Source organism: Halichoeres trimaculatus, unplaced genomic scaffold (genome assembly GCF_033239565.1).
Source record: "Halichoeres trimaculatus isolate MK-OKI-2021-1 unplaced genomic scaffold, fHalTri1.1 fHalTri1_scaffold_23, whole genome shotgun sequence".
NCBI lineage: Eukaryota > Metazoa > Chordata > Actinopteri > Labriformes > Labridae > Halichoeres > Halichoeres trimaculatus.
The window spans coordinates 14,194,899-14,215,251 of record NW_027437201.1 but is presented as its reverse complement, the minus strand read 5'-3'; the positions used below and the strand labels follow the sequence as shown (position 1 = coordinate 14,215,251).

Here is a 20,353-nt window from a genome sequence, read left to right as displayed (position 1 = left end):
AACCTTATATCACCACCACATTTACAATACATGAGACAAAACAGCATCATATTGAGGTAATTAAACCAGAAAGTTATGTATAATATTCACCTTAGGTAGTCCACTTGAAGTCTGCAGGTTGTTAGCATGCAGCCTTGGATGAACTTCTGAAATGAAGGGTTTGGATGACTTACAGTAGCAGTAGCATGTGCCCAGGAAGAGGCCCCTCCTTCAATCATAGAAGTGAGATACATATTTCAGCGAAAGTCCTCGTTGGGATTATTGGATTGTGTCTGTGTGAGTGTGAGCCTACTCTGAAATAAATTACACATTGTAGCAGAAACATGGAGTGAAAAATGACAAAAATTGCCTCAAGAGTTGCATTTCTTTTTTTTCTCCTCATAATAATAGTGTTTAAAACCTCCTGCTCTGTATGCACTATTCTCTGTCTCTCTTTCTCTGTGCTCCAACACGACACTCAAATAAATGGGTCATCAGAAACCTGGGAAATACCTGTAAATCAGACAAGTTGGAGCTGAGAAACATTTCAAACACAGCACAAAGCTGCCTGCAGGTTAGAGAGCACAGGTCAGGTCTGTGGTGTTGGAAGAGTTGGAAGAGTTAGGAAGTGAGTTTCCTGCCAAGAGGAGAGTTCACGTCAATGCCTCATGAAAATGGGACACAAAGTTGAAATTGTGCAGGAATTGGAGCTAGAAAACCTGCTGTATTGATACAATTTATATTGAATTAGTCTTAAAATGGTGAATCAATAAAATATGTGGCACAACATTTCAGTCCATATCCACAGTATATGGCCAGTGAATCAGGAAGGTCATGTGTCTTCTCCATCTAGAAAAGATTAGATATACTATCAGAGGTTGTACCAAGATTATTTTTAAAAACTGGGCAACCATTTATATCTTATATTGAAAAAGTGGCAGCTACCAAATGACACTGTAACCTCTTTTTATGTCTCTTTTTTTTTTGTACAAATATATATATGTGTATGTGCTTGTGTGTTTTTAAGGGTGTATAAGGTATATCTATATTTTCTAAATTTATATTTGTTTCTCATTTTTATTAATTTTATCTATTTACTTTTTGATTGTCTAGTTGAATGATGATGACCCTGTATTTGAGGCGTTTTTTTTGTTTGTTTTGTTTTTCCCTGATTGTCTTGTGCTTGTTGTTGTTCATGTTGTTCTTTACAAGATAACACATAAAAAAAAACAAAAAGACTCCAATCAAAAAGAAAATGGTGAATCAACGTAAAGAAGGTGTTGGGGAATCAGTTTGGTCATGGTTGCAGAAGCTGTGGGTGTGAATTTGGCACATTTGCCACCAAACAATTCCTGCATTCAGGAGCAAAACATGACATATCACCCTTTGTAGCGCCCATGTTTTTCACACATTACCTTTATCAGAGGAATAACATCTCGATCTCATCGTATCTCAGGAGCATTTAAATGCAAATAGGCTGTATTAGCCCCACCTAGTGGAGAAGCCATGTCACACCAAGGTTTAGCACCTGCAGATTCTGCGGATCTGCAAGATCATGAAATCCTTATGCTTGAAAAACAAGCATTATCAAAGTTGTACAGTCTGGTCAGCGCGATTCAACAGTTCACGGAAGTTTCTAAACTGACCAAGAGAACAACTTTTAATCCTTTTACGTCTCTACTCTGTGTGTTTGTGCGCACACGCACGCGCTCTTGGTGAGTTTGAACTCAGGAATTCATCTTCTATTTGCATAATGCCTTGAGGTCTCCCATAGACATTAATTATTGTGATTGGTCGCACCTCTCTCTGTCATTTCCTCTTCTCTCTTCCTCTCCCCCTCTCCCTGTGCCTTCCTCTCAGCTTAAGCACTTTTCCTCCCCAGCTAAAGGTCAGTGTTAATCACTGGCTGCAATAAAAGGATATTTTTTATGAGAGGCTCGTTGTACTCTGTTTCCAATTAGCTCAGGCTTAAAAATACAGCTTCTTAGCATGGCCAGGGGACAAGAGCATCCCCTCTCATTTCCTCACTCAGACACACACACCCTGATCACACACACACACACACTTCTGTATTTGTGCTTCTCTCCCTCTCTTCCCAAACTTCTATTTACTCCCAGCAGAGGCAGCAGATAAAAATACCTCATTTTGAAGTAGCAGCCGCGGCGCTGGTGGCTACTCTCACTGAAACTCATTTGTTCTAGTGGAAACAAGACAGCAGAGGCTGGTATTCAATCAAAGCCACTAAAACCAAGTCAAAAGGCCATCTGTCATCCTCTACAAGTATGGATTAACTGCACCCAAAAGAAAATATCTCCACCGTGAGGTCATTTATAGTGTATAGTCTTACCCTGAGTTTAAGATCTGCTCTGTATCTCACACATATCACAACTAAAGTGTGAGGTCAGGGCTCTTATTCATGAATACAACAGAGGGCGATGATACCTCAGGGTGTTATGAGCACACTGGCTGAACTCCTCACATGTCAACTTGACACAGGAGTTCATTTCACTTTGCTCATAATGGCTTTGCAAACTCGGTCTGAAGTTGCAAAAGTTACAGATCGGCACAGTCCCATAGAGCCGCCCCGTTTTCTAACAACACCTGAGGTGTCAGAGGAGGAGAAAAGGGTCCCAAACCCCTCCAACAGTCATTCTAATTAACAACCCCATTTTAATTAAACATTGATTAGCTGCTAATTAGCCCATGATAGCTCCCAGATGTGAGTGGGAGCAGGTACGGCGAGTGACAGGCACGGGGGCCGGATGAAGGATCTGTGGAGCTGCTAAATTGTGTTGCAGATCCCCTCCAGGCTCAGTGTTTTGTGATTATTTTTTCGGTTATAAATGATGCCTTCGCGTTGCATTCCACCTAATTGACGTTGCGTTGATAGCTCCCGGATGACGGACGCATGGAAGATTGAGCGCGCGTGTGCGTTCTCATCAAATTTAGGCAATTTTCTGCCACTGCAAAGCAATAAATACATTTTTTTTAAGTGGGGGGAGTCGCTGGCTGGTAAATGAAAGTGAGTTTTATAACAAGAGAGCTGGGAGCTTCTCTTCGGGAGGACGGGGGTTTGCTCTGAGTGAAGTTTCTATCTGGGTTTAGCTGTAAAATTTCCCCTAAAGTCGTCACCAACTTGACTCTCAGAGGGGCTGAGTAATTGTCTCAACACAGGCTTTGAGTGAATACAAGCACTCACTCTGCAGACTTCCTATACATGAAGTGCACATCAAACACTCATTACTTGTTCCCAGTCTGCCCTAAAGTCAACCACTTTAATAAAAACACAATCCACAGAGCACACACTGACTTGATTACAGAAGTCATTTCCACAGCACTTTGTGGCAGGTATAAAAAGTTATCTCCACCGTGGTGTCACTTCCATTCATGCCATGTGGAATCAACTACAATGTATAAAAACACAAAACCTGAATTGAAGAAGTGACAACATGCTAACGGCTATGGTGATTAGCAGCCAAGTGTTACATGAATTTGATGGCAGCTCATCAAATAAAGTTGGTAAATAAATGCACATCCATCACAAAGGCCCAAACCATGAATAATGAATTCTGTCATCTGCCTTTCAATTAATTTTGTGTGCCTACAATCAACCCGGTGCCTGCGTTTGTTTGTGACTGGAGGGATGCACAAACATGCACACATACACTCAACACGAGCGCGTCGTTCTCATCAAACGAGCCTGCAGCAGCAGGATCAAACCTCCAGGATTGAACTTTGCTTTTCAGCCGACAACCTTGGATCATCCCGATTTAACATTACTTTTTCTTTATGTCGAATCACTACCTGATATACTGCCTTTGATTTCCTGCAGACTGTGCCTTTATGCTCAGCGTCTTCATGCTGCATTCATGGGTGATGGGTTCTCAGGTTCACGGACATGGAAGAATTAAACGAAGCAGAACTCATGTATAAAGCGAGACATGAATTTCTTCAAACTAATATCCAAAAAGTGTTCTTCGGCAAAGAGGGGTGTTACAATTTAAATATGCTATGAGGAGGATCTGGTTTAACTGGACTCCCTCGCCACCTTGTGGCCCGGAGTCTACGCACACTGTCTTAAATTACTTTAAGCGAGCTGTGTGTTTGTTTTGGAATTAAATGGAGATTAGACTGAAACAAATTTTCTTTGTTCAAGACAACTTCTTACTGGATACAACGCGCCGAGGTAAGGTAGTTCTCAGTACAGTTACGTAGCGCTACGGTTTGAGACGTGACATCAGGCAAAAATTGTAGCAGCCGGCTATATATATATAACATATATATATGTTAGCAACATCGTCAGCCCGGTGCTCTGATGTATCTGTAGACTAACGTGACAAGTAAACACTGTCAGTTTGTAAGGAGTTTAGCAGCCGTTTATATTTAGCACAGCCGGCAGGCGGCACTTTAAAGCAAGTCCATAATGTGTAATGTTAGTGAATCCTGGTTAGCTATGTCTTGCCAGTCATCTACCAAGCAGAGCTAACGTAACCTCACTCTTCATTTTATTGATGTACTCTCAAGTTTGAACAACCACTGCAGAATAACTGCTGACTGTGGGTTGGAATGGACATTATCACTAACAGCTTAGCCCCTGTGTTAGCTTTTAGCTCGGGCTGTATCACTCTCCCGTTTAGCTTTCTTCTGCTCTTCTGTCCTTTTTCTGCCCGACAGTTAGGCTCCTGTGTCCACCATCACTAAAAAATGAGCCATAAAAATAATTTTTAGCAGAGAAAACACAGATCTCTGTGTTTTATCACTTCTCACTACAAAACTTTGTCAGCCAGCAAGGTGTTGTCATAGAGACCTAGACATGCCGTAAATCAATCTGGTCCCATCCTGGAAGCTAACCTGTAACCAGCAATACTGGCGCTGAAAATCTAATTTTAAAGTGTGGATTACGATCAGGCACATATCTAGAAGGGAACCTTTTTTCAATATCACTTTCAAACTCCTCACAGCCACTCAACTTCAACATACTGTGCAAAAGCATAATTGAATGTTCTCAAACTGCAATTACAATTCAATTAATTGTGTCATGCAGGGACTTCAAAGTCTAAAAAGAGACAAACCAATGAAAGAAAAAAAAACTGTGCTATGGTGATGGTGTTAGCAAAATGTAGCACAAGCAGCCAAGTGTCACCTCATTTGGTGAGATGGATATACATTGAATCCAACTTAAAAGAGGCCAAGACCTCACTCTTGTGTACTGCTCAGTTATCAAGAAATATTGTTTATTGGTCCAAATCTTATGTCTAATGAAAACACACAGACTGTCACCTCAGTAAGGGAGACTTGTACAAAATGTCTTTGAGACAGTTTTATCCCCAATTTTTTTTTTCCATGCATCACACAATCATCAAAACACATTTAACTTCATCTGGATTATAACAGCATCTTTAAATATTTTTAAGGGTTGACGTTTGATGAAAAGACTCTCACCCTCACATCGGTTGCATTTTCCTGACACAAAAGTAACTCAGAGACATCTTGATTCACTTTCTGAAGACCTCTTTCTCACCCTTGACTCCATTTCACCGTCTCTCCACCCTGAGTCCTCTGTCTTCCAGCCGGATGAGGATGCAGTCCTTGAAATTATCTGCATCACCCTAAATTCACTGACTCTGAGGCTGTCTTCCATACCTCCTTTCTCAAACCACCTCTTCGCTGCCTGCTGTACAGAGCAGCGGCTTCTTTTCATGCCGTAAGGTTTAAATTTCAACCCCGCTGCCTTAGACTTCATTAATAAAAGACACTCAGAATCATCTGACATCAGGAATTTTGTCCACAGACTTATCTTTATCTCATGCAGACACCGGGTCGTCCTGCATGCTTCCCACGTTCGCTGACTCTATCGCTCGCCTGTTCCGCATTTCAAAAATCAAATCCTTTCCAGCTGACTCTGACCCTCACCCGAGTTCGCCATCATCTACATCAAACTCACAGAACTCGCACTCAGACATGGTTTCATAACAAACATTCTTAAGTGTTATAACCCAAAACCAGCACATCGATCTGAGTTAACCTCATGTAACCGAACATTATCAAACTGTTCTACTTGGGGAAATGGGTCTTTTGTTCATGTCATGCCTGGCCCACCCCTGGACATTCTTTCCACACAGGAATGGAAAAAAATATAGCAATGCGTTTACTGTATCTCTAATGAATTCACATGATCACAAGAGTGTTTTCCCTCTGAGTGAAGACAAATATGAGCATTTTGTCCAGGTCAGAGCCCACAGCAGGAAGGTGTAAAGGTTCAGCCTCTTGTTTTGGTCTGAAAGGAGAGAAGGAGGAGCAGGAGATAGGAGGGAGAGGAGAGAGGAGAGGAGGAAAATCAGCAGAGAGCAAGGCACTCAAAGTGGGGTATCACATCATAAACTTGTATTGATCCGTGTTCCTACACAGTGTTTGGTGAGAAAAGATAGAGTAGAGAGTTAATGAGTGTTTGAGAGGGTGAGGGAGGAAAACGAGAAAGGAGTTTGTGTGTGTGTACGTGTGTGTGTGTGTGTGTGTGTGAGGAGAGTGAAGGAGAATCGAAGATGACTCAGTTGAATTTAACTTAAAATGAACTGAATTCCAATTGAATAAGTGGAATTGATCGGCTCATACTTACTGTGGGGGGATTTTAATATCTTTAATGCCTCTCAAAGAAAAACTGATAATAAAAACATATTACAAACCCAAAGAATGTTAACTCCCTTTCCACCAAATATGAACGTCTCTTTCACACCTACATACAACACTCTGCTGTCCCCTCTCTGTTGCTTAATTTCTCCCAGGGATCAGCGGTGATTACGGGCCCAGTGGTGCGAGACGCCGCAGTGAGATGGCCAACGGAAAGATCGATTTCTGTTTTTACCGACTTAATTCAATACGGGCTATTTAAACTGGCAGGGCAGGGAGAAATTAGATTGTATTTGCTGGGTATGGATTTTTACCTCGCAAAAGGAGCGAGAGCAGTCGAGGGGAGGGGGGAGTTACAAGGCCCGACTCTCATTTCGACGCTCTGCACACGTTCCCTGGTAATCAGAGAGAATTACCTTCTATCGATTATTCAATATTTTCCTAGATCATGTTGTTTTCATCTCTACTAAAAGTCTTAACTGGTTACTGATACTCACCAGAGGAGAGGAAGGGGAGAGGTGGGGGGAGGAGGTTATGTGTGAGCATCTTTCATCAGGGTTCACACCACCACACGCATACGAGTGACATGGAACAAAGACAGGAAATGAATAGGCTCCATGTTGTATTAACAGAGAGTGTTTATGGTGTGCGTAAGAGGGGCAACAGTGTGAGGAAATGTGTGTAACATTAGGTAAAAATAACTAATGGGTGTGCCAATGCTGAGTTTTTATTAAAAATCAGATCAAACCTTTTGTTATCAACAACAGTTTAAAACCAGGAGTTAAGCTAAGTAGCGTGAGTCCTGCAAGCTGCAGATTCAGGACCACATTTCTGAGACTGCAGTTGTGACTTAATACTCAACCCTATTAGACAGATTCAGAGTTTTTCAGGGTAACACACACAGCAGGAGATAACTAGGAAACCAACTTTGACAGCAGAGTTAGTGTAGTCCAAAGTATTCAACACAGAAAAGGTCAAAACAGAAAACTTACATTCAAAGAGGGAAGGTTAGAGTCAAACCAGGAGAGCAGTCCAACGTAAACAAATTCAAGCTGCAGGCGCAAAAATTCAGAGTCCAAAACCAGGAAATTTCCAGGTAAACAAAGACAAGATCCAAAAAACATTCCTTTTGTTTGCAAGCTGCAGATTCAGGACCACATTTCTGAGACTGCAGTTGTGACTTAATACTCAACCCTATTAGACAGATTCAGAGTTTTTCAGGGTAACACACACAGCAGGAGATAACTAGGAAACCAACTTTGACAGCAGAGTTAGTGTAGTCCAAAGTATTCAACACAGAAAAGGTCAAAACAGAAAACTTACATTCAAAGAGGGAAGGTTAGAGTCAAACCAGGAGAGCAGTCCAACGTAAACAAATTCAAGCTGCAGGCGCAAAAATTCAGAGTCCAAAACCAGGAAATTTCCAGGTAAACAAAGACAAGATCCAAAAAACATTCCTTTTGTTTGCAAGCTGCAGATTCAGGACCACATTTCTGAGACTGCAGTTGTGACTTAATACTCAACCCTATTAGACAGATTCAGAGTTTTTCAGGGTAACACACACAGCAGGAGATAACTAGGAAACCAACTTTGACAGCAGAGTTAGTGTAGTCCAAAGTATTCAACACAGAAAAGGTCAAAACAGAAAACTTACATTCAAAGAGGGAAGGTTAGAGTCAAACCAGGAGAGCAGTCCAACGTAAACAAATTCAAGCTGCAGGCGCAAAAATTCAGAGTCCAAAACCAGGAAATTTCCAGGTAAACAAAGACAAGATCCAAAAAACATTTGGACAACAAAACTCTGGAGCACCTTCAGGACGAACTGGCACTGTGAGGTGGAAACGCACACTGCAGGTGAGGCCAATCAGAGACAGGTGAGGCCAAGAGGGCGGGGCAGGCAAGTCAACAAGAGCGGGGAGTCAAGATGAGAGGTGAGGAGCAGAAAATGAAACATGAAAAATAAGCTTTAAAGACGCAGAACAAGACATGCCACTCCAAAACTGATGTTATGAGTTTGTCTGTCTGGTGAACAACATTACTCAACAACTAGCGCACAGATCTTGATGACATTTTCAGGAAACATTAAAAATAGGATGAGAAAGATATGATTAAATTTTAGAGGTGATCTGGATCACTGTCTGGATCCAGGACTTTTTAAAAAGGATTCTTTATCATTGTGAGATAGGGCCGGTTTCACCATATGTGTATATAACTCCACAATAAATGGTAGGATTGTTTTGCAAAACAATACAAGAAAAGGTCACCATAATTTCTGACAAATGTAAAAGTATGATCCAGATCCTGGCAATATTCTGGATACTAAGATCTGGAATATGAAATACGTACTGGGTCATCATAATTTTTAACAATGTCAGGTAACAAATTATCGTACAAACCTGCAACTAACAACAAATTGTAGCAGACAGTCTGCTGAAAGGGAGTATAACATTAAAGCAGGACTAAAGTGTTGCATGACAATCACTTTATGCTTGGCAGAGGTCTGCGCTCTCTGAGTGCTTTTCTAGTTTTTGTTATTAAAACCATAAAAATGGAACATCAGACTGAAATGTCATCAACTGACTTCAAACTTGACCAGTCATATTCAAGTGACCATGCACTGATTTAAGGAATCTTACAAACATTTTTTTGAATCTCTTCAAAAGCCTGTTTTATTTTTGTTACTAAATACAACAAACTGTATCTTCAGAGTGAAATTGTTCACTTTTTATGACAGCTTGCACACTTAGATGCACAGATGTCTATGGGGGACACCACCACAACAACAGCAGCTTGCTAACTTTCAGTCATTAGTCAGATTAACCTTTAAACAGATATACTTTTCTGGAATAAGAATGAAGTATGTCAAAGATTGTCTCAGGACAGGATTAAAGCCCATAAATGCTGCTGCTTTGAATCCTCTCTGTGTGCATTTGTATATAAAAGGTTTGAGTTTTCAAACTCTGATAAGATTTGTACACTCTGCAATATTGTCTCGCCAAATAAAAGAACAGACCTGGTTTAAATTCATGTCTCAGGATAATTCCTGAAATTGAAAGAACAGATGTTGCATCTGCATCAGGTGAGTGTTGCAAGCGTTGCAGTTTACAGAAAACAATCCCACGATAAATCACCCGGAGGATTTGATTAGACCTGCCACTGCTGGGATCCGTATAAAACTCTGAATCTGGTTCCATCTGCAGGAATAATATGTCACCCACTTTTATCTGAGATGATTCACTCAGTGTGCACACTGTTATCAGCAAATTATGAGGTTGAAGTATTATAAAAGTCTACACCTATATTCATAAGTCATCGCTCCAAATCCACTTGGACAGCTGATCTGTGCGCTGACCCGGGTCACTCCTCTGATCACGGCCTGTTCTCTGATGATTACACAACGGCAGCCTTGGTTCTAATAGCTCTCAGCATACAGTCCCATTCATTTGTATTCATGCTATGTAGATGAGCTGCTGCACAAGGCTTCAGAGGAGGCCGCAGGGACACGGAGTACTGATGCCTGTTTAACCTCCTGTAACAGACCCTGACCTGCAGGGGTGGCGGAGGGTGGGGTGTGGGTGGGGTGAGTCAAAGTATTCTTAAATCTGTGTGTGCTGACATGCACATGTGCAGTGTGTGGTGCAGATTATTCATCTACCTCTGAAGGTGCTTTTGAAGAGCAGCACATAGACTGTGAGATACGGAGCTCTGCTGCATTGTGCCAGCGCTCACCATGCATATTATATCTCAGACGCCTCAAATGTAAGGTCAGGTCTTTGATGTATGAAAGGGTTTGCCTCCTGCAGCTCTGTGCAGGACATGTAAATATTGTGCTCAACATAATCCTTCATGACCCTGCCCTCAGAGAGAAAGATCTGACCCTGACTCCAAACCTTCAGAGCCTCTCACCTTTAAGACAGCAGCTCTCAAAGTCAGCTGCACAAACACTTCACACAGATGTTGGTGACAACTTTTATCTGACGGCCTCAGACACCTGTGGCTGTGCAGTGAGCTGGAGTGCACAGTTATACTCCAGTGTCCTGTGTGTATGTGTGTGTGGGTGTGTGTGTGTTATTGTGAGTGTGTCATCACTGATTTGCTCATTCTCTGACAGTCTGTATGATTAATAGCACCTTTCACTCCTCGTCCTGACACACCGCTTCCCTCCTTCTGTTTTTTCTTCCTCCTCAGCTGGCCCGCTGTCTCGAGGATTACAGAAGTGACAGCTGTGGCAGAGGATAAACACACACACACATACACACAGCAGATGTACACACAGACAAACACATATTACTTACACCAAATTTGTGAAATATGTATAAAGAATACAGACAGCAAACACTGAAGGCCATCGCACTCTTAAAATACACACACACACAGTCACAGACGATCACCTTCAGATTAAACTGGAGGAGCCACAACTTGTCAAGGTCTTGTGCTTTACAAATGCCATGTCCTTGGATGAATTTTTTTTTTAATCAATAAGAAGATGGTCAGACATGAGAGGTGTGTTGAGGTAAAACACACAGAGACTTCAACTGCTCTGCCTCAAGCTCGACAGTAAACCCTGATGTGGACAAACGGTTGTTTTTGTGGTTGCAGAGAGAATAGTGTGACTGATGTAGTGTTTAAGTCTGCTTTGGAAAGAGTAGGCCTAAGAACAATCTGTGCTTTTATTTCACATTTCTTTAAGACAACTATAGAAGAAATTTCGGAAAAGGAACTTAAATGACACAATCCTAATGAATGTAGCTGTCATCTTTTTTTCAATAAGACACTAATATAAACCTGGGTGCTTTCCAAACCTCTTCTTCCCTGTCATATTTGTGATTTTTTAATCTAAATGTTGACTATGAAGTTGCAGAACATAAGCTTTGTTCTGATGTTTGTTAAAGGATTATTGATTATTATAACAAAGTACGCATGAGAACATCACAGCAGCCCCAACTTTGAGCAGGACATTTCAATGGAGTATGGTCTTATTACTCCTCAAAGATTACACCATCAAAACAAATCCAAAAGTGATGAATTGGTTTAATATAAATTGTGATTCTGAGTAAAAACAGACAATTTATGCAAATATGGTAACACTCGTACCAGACTGTGTATTTTGTACTAATCAACAGTCTAGGCTTGTTATTCGAAAGGGCTGGGACAATATGCTCTTCTCGCAACTCGATTCTAGTACAATTTTTGTGGTTCCAATTTAATTTAAATTGTGATTTTTCAATATTTAAAATTTTGGGGATTTTAGTTTGCTTTTTTAACTCCATATCATGTGAAAAAGTTGAATGATGATGATGATGAGTCAGAGAGAAACATTTTACCATCTGCTGGAGAAGAGTGGTAAATTTTTTCGAATCCAGTTTATAAATAAAGACTGAAATGAAGGAACTGAATTTTGACTTTTGAAAAAAAAAAAAAAAGATTTTTTTGACAAAATCCCGATTTTGATATTGTCAAACAAAAAATTCCCGATATACCAATTTTTTTTTATTTTATTCCCACCCTTCTTATTCAATCAAACAGAGTGTTGTTATAGTGGACAATGCTCCTCTGCTGAAAACCTCTTATGGGTCTCTTTCAAGTTATACTTTTGGGGGTATTTTTGTCTTTATGTGATAGGATAGAGGTAGAGACACAGGGAATATGAGGAACGAATAATGGAGAAAATGCGCAGCATAAAGTCAAGGCTGGAAAACAGAGCAGCAGCTACTACAAAGAGGGCTAAAGCCTCTGAAAAGGGGGCTCATGCCTTAACTGCCAGACAAATGGTACCCCACTTTAAGTCTTTGTATTTTAGTTCCTCCTTTGTTAACTAGCAAGAGGGATCCTGTGCCTTGACTTGTGTTTTTTCTTCTGAGATCAAAAGGGTTTTTTTTAGAAATCTTAAGGTTCTACAGTAATAAAAAATTAATTAAATGATCGAGGTTAAAAAGAAATAGAATAAATACATTTTTACTTTTAAAATAAATAAATTACTTCTGTCTCCATAAAGCAGCAGAAACTGACAAACTGCAGAAGGACAAATGCATTAGAGCTGTTTTCCACTGAAATGGATAGTATCAGCAGAAAAAGTGTGCAAGCAAAAACTTGTCGTTACATTCTCCATCATAAAAAAAGGTAATGAATAAAGCATGCACTCTTTTCTTATTGAAACACTTAGTTGCCTGATAGTGTGGGCTGATAAAGTACCCATAAGACCCGTTAAAGAAACAGAGTCTTATGAAGCAGAGATGACGTAAACGTTAAAATGAGTACCAGGGATGAGGGATACTTCTCTGCCACAGCAGAACAAGTGCAAAGAGATTCACGCAGATTTTCAACATTAAACTCAAAGAGTTGTTGGAATATAAATGGAAACTCAAGAAGCGGTATGGGTTGTAGTTTTTATGAGCACTAATATTAAAGATTTATCCCCTGATTTTCATTAATGAAGACATTTTCTTCTTTTGCTGCGACTACACCAATTAAAACTGAAGGCCGGCCCTCTCTGTTTAATAAATATATTCTGATGCATCATCAAATTTAAGCTTGACAACAGCCTATAAATCTACATCCAACAGAGCATGCATATTTATAAGGAGAATAATAAAAACATAAGCTCCAAAGAACAACTTGATGTCAATATGCCCCCATGAAAACTTCCCCTCATCAACAATCTTCAATAATCTCTGAGAAGAGCAATTAGAAATCCCTCCACTGATGATTATTCATCACGGCCGATGCGAGCGTTGATGGTGTGGAAGTGCTGGTGTAATTGAAGACGAAGGGTCAGGCATAAATCCTGGTGCTGAGATAATGAGTGAATCCGGAGCAGATCCATTCATCTCAATGATCTCCATCTCCAACCATGATGGATCACTGCCGGATCCCACGCTGGCCAATCATAAATCACCGCACAAACCTCGGCCAACCACGGCTTCTCTGTGAGCTTCATTAGGCGAGTTAGTACAACTGAAACACTCAACTCAAAAACCTGACTGCAACATGTTTACTCTGTGTTGAGCTGAGAGCGTGTTGGCTGGAAGTTTCCAGCAGGAGAGGCAAAGTGTTTTCAAACCAACCGGACTTCACGGCTCGACCATCAATCAGAGGAACAGAGGGATAAAAAAGAGAGGGGGAGCCAAACGCTGCGAAATGAAAAGGAGACAGAGAAAGAGATCTATGGGAGGCACAAACATTAACAGCTCTGTATTAATCTCACTTTTCTGCCCAAAACGCCAGCAGCCCCTTCAAGGTCATCCTCCAATCACAGCTCGGACAGCCACGGCTCTCCCATCGGAGCGGGACTCAACAAATCGACAAGACTTTGCAGGCAGCACTCATCTCTGTCCCCGTGCACCCTCCCACCGCCCACCCTGCTCCACCCCAGTGTCCATTACAGGGACGGAGTGTCCAGGAGCAAACAGAGTGTGTGACCTCTGCGATCTAATGAGCTGTGTGTCACTTCTAAATGTGTCCCCACTGACCTGCTCAGGGTCGTTGCACTGAAGGAGGGTCCTCAATAATGTGACTCATGGAGTGTTCGAGAAGGGGACTGCTGGGCTGGTGTCAGCTCCTGTCATGGCAGCAGCAAGAGCAGGTAGATGAAGCTGTGGCTCGACAATTATGTTTGTATTTGTGCACTGATTGCAGCAAAAGAGGTGACTTTGCTTCCTTCAAAAAGACTTTTTATAGCTCGAGTGGCGTCTCCTCACACACACAATGCCATTCAGCATCAACACAGCAGCACCTGGATGAACTGTATTTATCCTTTATATATATTCTGTGTCCTACCATTCCCCAAATTCATTCAAGCATCCTCGTCTGCACCCTCACTACCCCCAGCCCCATCTTCAGCACTGAAACCTGAAGCACTGAGTCAGAAAATTAAGTCTGTGCTCAAATATGACCCTTGTCTCGCCGGCAGATTGAGATTCCATCAGTGCTTGTGGATCACAGCGAGAGAAAGCTGGTCTCAGTGGTATCTGATGCAGAAATTAGACACAACAATTTATCTCCTTTCATTCAGAACTAATCACAGATTTCCCTAATACTGATTAATGAAAAGGCGAGACAATTGAGAGGGAAAAACACAAAAAGCAGCACTCTCACAAATTGAAGCGTGCATGCATTTGCATGCTTTGGTTTCTTGTGATGTGTGCAGAAACTCCTCAAAATCTGTCGCGTTTCCTTGAAGAAGTTTTTAAAAAGGGAGAAAGGAAACGCAGAGAGCAGGAGAGCGTCTATGTGAGCTGTCATCAAGAAAAATGATGTTGCCACCAAAAGGTTCCACCAGGACTTACCCACAATTCACAATAGCCGACTGCGCAATAAGTGTTTATCAATAACCCAGGAAGTGGCAGGTTAAGAGAGGACTTCCACCTCGGAAAATAACCTGAGTGTGTGGAGGGTGTGTGTGTGTGTGTTTGCATGAAAGAGGCAGGTGTTGGTGAGAAAGAAATCAATGCTTTTGGAAGAAAAGAAAAGAAAAGAAAAGAGAGACAAGGGGAAAAACATTACACTGTTTTCTTGACCCTGAAATTGTACTTTGATAATAAACAGTGAACCTGATCCTGGTGCACAATTAAAACCCATTTCAGAGAAGATCAAGCGTTTAAAATCTGCATCACACACAAAACACTGAATACAACTCAGACATCTCAGAGCCTCAGTTGAAAATGTCTTTTCTCATGTTTGAGATTTTTTTTTTTTGAAACGCCAAGGTCTCCTATTCACACTCTTCTCATGCGATGATGGGATGGTTTCGTGTGAACAGCTCTGATGGATCCCTCATCATTGTCACTCACTGACAATAGCCACTTAGCTGAGCGCTCAGGGTTAGTGCTTTCAAAAACTCACCTGTGAAGTGTTTCTGTCAGAGATTCAAAGGAAAGGAAATTAAAGATACTGTGAGACACTTAAAGTCTAGCTTCATGAGGGAGGACAGAGGAACCATCGCTGAATATTCACACTGTCAACTTTATGACTCAAGAGAGGCAAACACAAAAGTCCAAAGTATCATATAGGTTGCAGGAAATGCAAACTCAAAAGAATTGAGGGGTTTACAATGAAGCATGGTCACTTTGGTTACACCTGCTAAGTGACACTAATAATAAGTAATGGCTCTAACTATTCAGAAAGACTAGAAAAATTGCTTGTCCTTAAATGTCTTTGCTTCTGAGAACTTTGTGTTGAGGACATAATGAAAGTTGACAGAATAGTCCAGGTAAGCTTTGGCCTTGAGTGCACTCCTTTCTCATCCTTCATTCCAAAAAGCAAGATGTTCTTAAAGCCATTTGTATGCATCGGATATTTCTCAAGAGTAAGAGTGAATAAAAGAGCTGAAGTGACTCAAACCTGCCCAACATGAGTCTTTGTGACCCAAAATAAAGAAACCTTCATATAGATCATGTCTGATGTAGTTCATGAAAGCAAGCATCCACGATGCCTCTCTTATGCTCTCTATGCTCATTTTTGAACTCCACTCGACTCAACAGATGCTATCTGAGAGAAACCCTGCTTTATGATGGACCGTAGAGCTCTCATCTATTCATCAAAGTGGTACAAAACAAGCTGTTCTGCCTTTTTGTGACATTCAGTCTGTACTCCTGCGGAGCTGTATCCTTGTACTTTTAGTCTTTATGCTAAGTTTGGCTCCTCAAGACTTATATGAATACTCAAATCACATTTTGAAAGATAAAAAGTTCAATTTGTCCAAAAATGTTTCAAGGTTGTTGTGCAGCACTTGGTCTAGATGTTTCAGAAACATATTAAATTTTTCTGCAAGCTGGACAGCGAATGATTTTTTTTTTTTTTTTGCAAACTTTGGTGTCCTCTCTCCTCTCCTATCCACCTTCCTTTTGTAGTGAAAGTGTGCAACTCCCTTCACTAAGGTTAATTCTGAATATTTACCTCAATACTACACAAGTAATGCTGCAGGGCAAACTAACCTCCCTTTTGCAAATTGATTTTTTTCTACGCATTTGCAGATCACTTGCACAGCAGAACTGTAGCAAAAATCACATGTACACAAACAGCCAATTGGGAGGCCTGCCTCAGTTGGAACCATGATTTGTGTGTATTTTCAGGTTTTGTATAAAAAACACTGAGACTTTTCAGCCATTAAAAACTAGATATTTATCTGCAAATCAGTTTACGCATCTGCGGATTTGCATACACATTGGTAAATGTTTCACATATTTGCAGATCTGTCTACGTATTTGTGAATCAGTTCACACATTTGTGGATTGACTCACACATTTGTGAAACAGTTCACCTATTTGTGGATGCATTTACACACAAAAATAATTTTGCTTCAATACTAGCTCCATAGGGGCTGAATTTTTCTAATTATTCCCAATCAATATGAATTTAGGATTATTCCAGACATCACTTGTTATCCTTCCATTACAAAAAATGTGCAAACTTCTACTCATTCACAATGAATGAATCCCTCTGATTTTAAAACTAACTCCTCAGGAGTCATTCATCTCAAAGTCAAACCTGGACCCTCTTCAGTATTCTGACGGCTTACAAAAGTCATTAAGACAAAGAAGGAGGACAATTTCACACTATCAACAAAACTCTGAAAACTTCAGAAAATGTGATGTAGACAGGGTGTGCTGTACTGTTCCATCCTGCTTAGGACACTGACACACACAAACAAACAAGCACACACACACACACACACACACACAATCAGAGACGGACAAACTATCAGGCAGGCGCTGGTCGACCCCTCTCCACACAACAAACTTTATCATAAGTTGTCTTTAATGGGAAAACCAATGACAAGCTCAAGGAGAAAGCGTGGCCCCAGCGAAAAACAATTTACGGTCTCAAAGAACAAAAGAGAGAGCGGGGAATAAAAGACAACACAGGAGAGAGAAGAAAAGTGTTGGCAGGAACCAGATATCATTTGAAATGGTTACTGACTGTTGTATTTCTGTCAGGCAGGACTCAGGACAACCTTGAGCAGAGGGGCTGAGACGAGTTCTGAAGAGTGAAAGGCTGAGAATAAGAATACGCTGTTTGGTTTTGTCAGGCGAATGCTCGATACACAAGCCCTTGTGGCTGACATTGATAAAAAATGTGTGAACAGAAAGTTCTGAAACCTTTACAAAGAATGAGAAGAAAACAAACCCTGATGAAATCTGACTTATCAGTGTTTCTCTCATCAGAATAATTTGCACTAATTTAAACATCCCTCCCACGCAGTCTCTCACAGAGCGGAGAACATCTTTCCATCTTCACTTCTAAAAGACTCAACCTCCCTGGAGTCATGTAAGGCCAGCCAAACACAAGAGGACTTTTAGAGTGATTTAAGAGAAACAAGACAGACTAACACCTCAGAATACTCACGACTGCGATGGAAAAACTCCAAGGGGGACAAATACTGCACGTAAATGCATCATGGAAAAACAAATGGCACGGCAAATAGCTGAAAGAAAACTTATCAAGACGTCAGTTCACACTCACAGATTGTGTCCCAGTGTTCAAACAAACACATCCAAATAAATGTCAACATACATAGACATATATATGTACACAAAGTGTGAGATTTCACTCCTATCTGAACTCCTCCAGCAGCACTAATGACTCCGCCGCCTCCACAGTGAAGATCAAAATCTCATTAGCTCTGGGGAGCTTCATTAGTCACACTTTCTATGAATTACACGGCACCACTGGACCCAAAGTAAACATTTCTATCCCATTTTCACCACAAGCCTGATCAATCAACACTCAGACTCGCATTATTTGTTTTCAGCCATCCATGTTTTTGTATGAAAGCTGTGATAGTGATAAATATTTCAGTCTGTCCTGGGCTGAGTCCAAGAGAGCAAACAGAGCCAAAACATCAGCAAACAGCTCGTCTTTAGTTCTGAAGCATCTCTCCTCTCCTCTGTGCTGCATTAAGGTTTATTTGTATGACAAAAATCAGGACAGACTCATTGAAAACATGCTTTTACTCTAAAGAAAACATGTCTCTTCACTCATTGGCAATAGAGAAGTAACTCTGGTGCACAAATGATTTGCAAATGAGTCACACATCAGGGCGTCAGGGTCCAAATAAAACTATCAGACCAGTGGAGTGGTTTGGGGATAAGAGGGGAAGTCATCACGCAGTCAGTTTGGATTCAAATTAAAGAGAAACTGATGGAACATGCAATTCCAACACCAAAAGCAGCAAACCTAATCCAAAGGGGACCATGCTGTCTTTGATATTTCTTCAAGGTCCAACACAACTTCAGGTGCTCCTGATTTTCTGTCTTAGACCCAGATCAAATTCAAACACCATCATGACGTTTATGATGCAAACAACAATCTATGGTTGCTTGGCACAAACAAAGATCGTTATGAAGCTGCTGCCAACTCCACGTGCGAATAAACATATCCAAGAGCATAACAGTACCCATGCGCGCACACAAGTACAAGCACACAGACTGGTGCGTGAGAACATGTGCATGTGCAGCACAACTAAGCTAGGCTGCAAGTACAAATCTCATATCTGCTCAGATACAGGCATCAAGCTAAACCAATGTTATGTATTACTTCAATAAATGAGCAGCGCACACGAAGAAGTAGATCTTCATGAGTTCAAAACACGTCTCTACCTGCAAATGCATTTACAGGTTGAGGCACGTGTTTTGACAGATGTGTGTAAATTTAATTAATTTTAATGAATTTGATAAATTCATGCACATCAGTAAGAAAAGCACGCACTTACCGTGAGATGTCGTTATAATGAAACAATCCGACCGTTGTTGAAGTCGATCGTGAAGGTACAGGTACTTCTGAAGAGTTTGGACGTTCACGGGGATGATGGGTACAGCTGTGCCTGATTCCTCAAAAGAAAACTCGGACAGGTCCTCATCCTCTCAAACCTCCTCAGACTCAAACAACACCTGGTCCCTACTTAGATTCCCATATCTGTCCTTGACTGATCATAAAAAATCTCAACACGTGGTTATTTGTGTGAGTATGAGTATACAGTGAACACGTGCTTTAAGAAAACTAGTAAAAACTGGCTTATAGTATAAACACGTGAGCGTAAGGCCGATGGTCTTGCGTGCGACACCATTGGCTGAAAGTAATCACCTGATTCGGCTTTTCGTTTTTTTTTTTTTTTAATAGAAATTAAATTATTGATGTCTTAATTTTATTTACATTTATTTTGAGATTTAGAATTTATATTTATATTTTTAAATGTATTGAGCTAACATGTTAAGTACACATAAGGCTATTACTAGGCTAACTCTGCAGCCTTGCCCTGTCTTCCCCTTTGAGATGGACACAACCCTGTGTGGTGTGAAGGGTCTTTTCTCACCATAACAGCTGAATCAAGTTGATGGTGATGTCCTTTACAGGTAACTGTACTGGATAATCATTGCCTCCGCCAATGAGGCCATGTTTTTGGGAGAGTTTGTCTGTCTGCCTGTTTGTTCGTCTGTGAACAACATAACTCAAAAAGTAACACGGCTCTTAATGAAGTTTTCAAGAAATGTTCAAAATGGGATAAGAAAGAAGTGATTGATTTGTGGAGGTGATCTGGATCACCGTCTGGATCCTGGATTTTTTTTAAAGACTCTTTATCATTGTGAGATTGGGCTGTTTTCACCATATGTGTATATAACTCCACAATAAATTAAATGGTTGGATTGTTTTGCAAAAGAATACAAGACAAGGTCAGCATAATTTCTGACAGATGTAAAAGTACGATCCACATCCTGGCAATATTCTGGATACCAAGATCTGGAATATAAAA

The 20,353-nt window shown here is 40.8% G+C and overlaps 1 protein-coding gene across 1 annotated transcript in view; it reads right to left on the bottom strand.

Moving 5' to 3' along the window:
* Positions 1-19,582, bottom strand: part of rbfox3a (RNA binding fox-1 homolog 3a) — a 511,621-nt gene extending 492,039 nt beyond the window's left edge. Inside the window, exons 1-2 of the mRNA XM_074663816.1 lie at positions 19,316-19,582; positions 91-208 (exon numbers count right to left, since the gene is read on the bottom strand). The gene's annotated coding sequence lies outside the window, so the exon portion shown is untranslated. The remainder of the gene's footprint in view (positions 1-90; positions 209-19,315) is intronic.
* Positions 19,583-20,353: the final 771 nt, after the last annotated feature.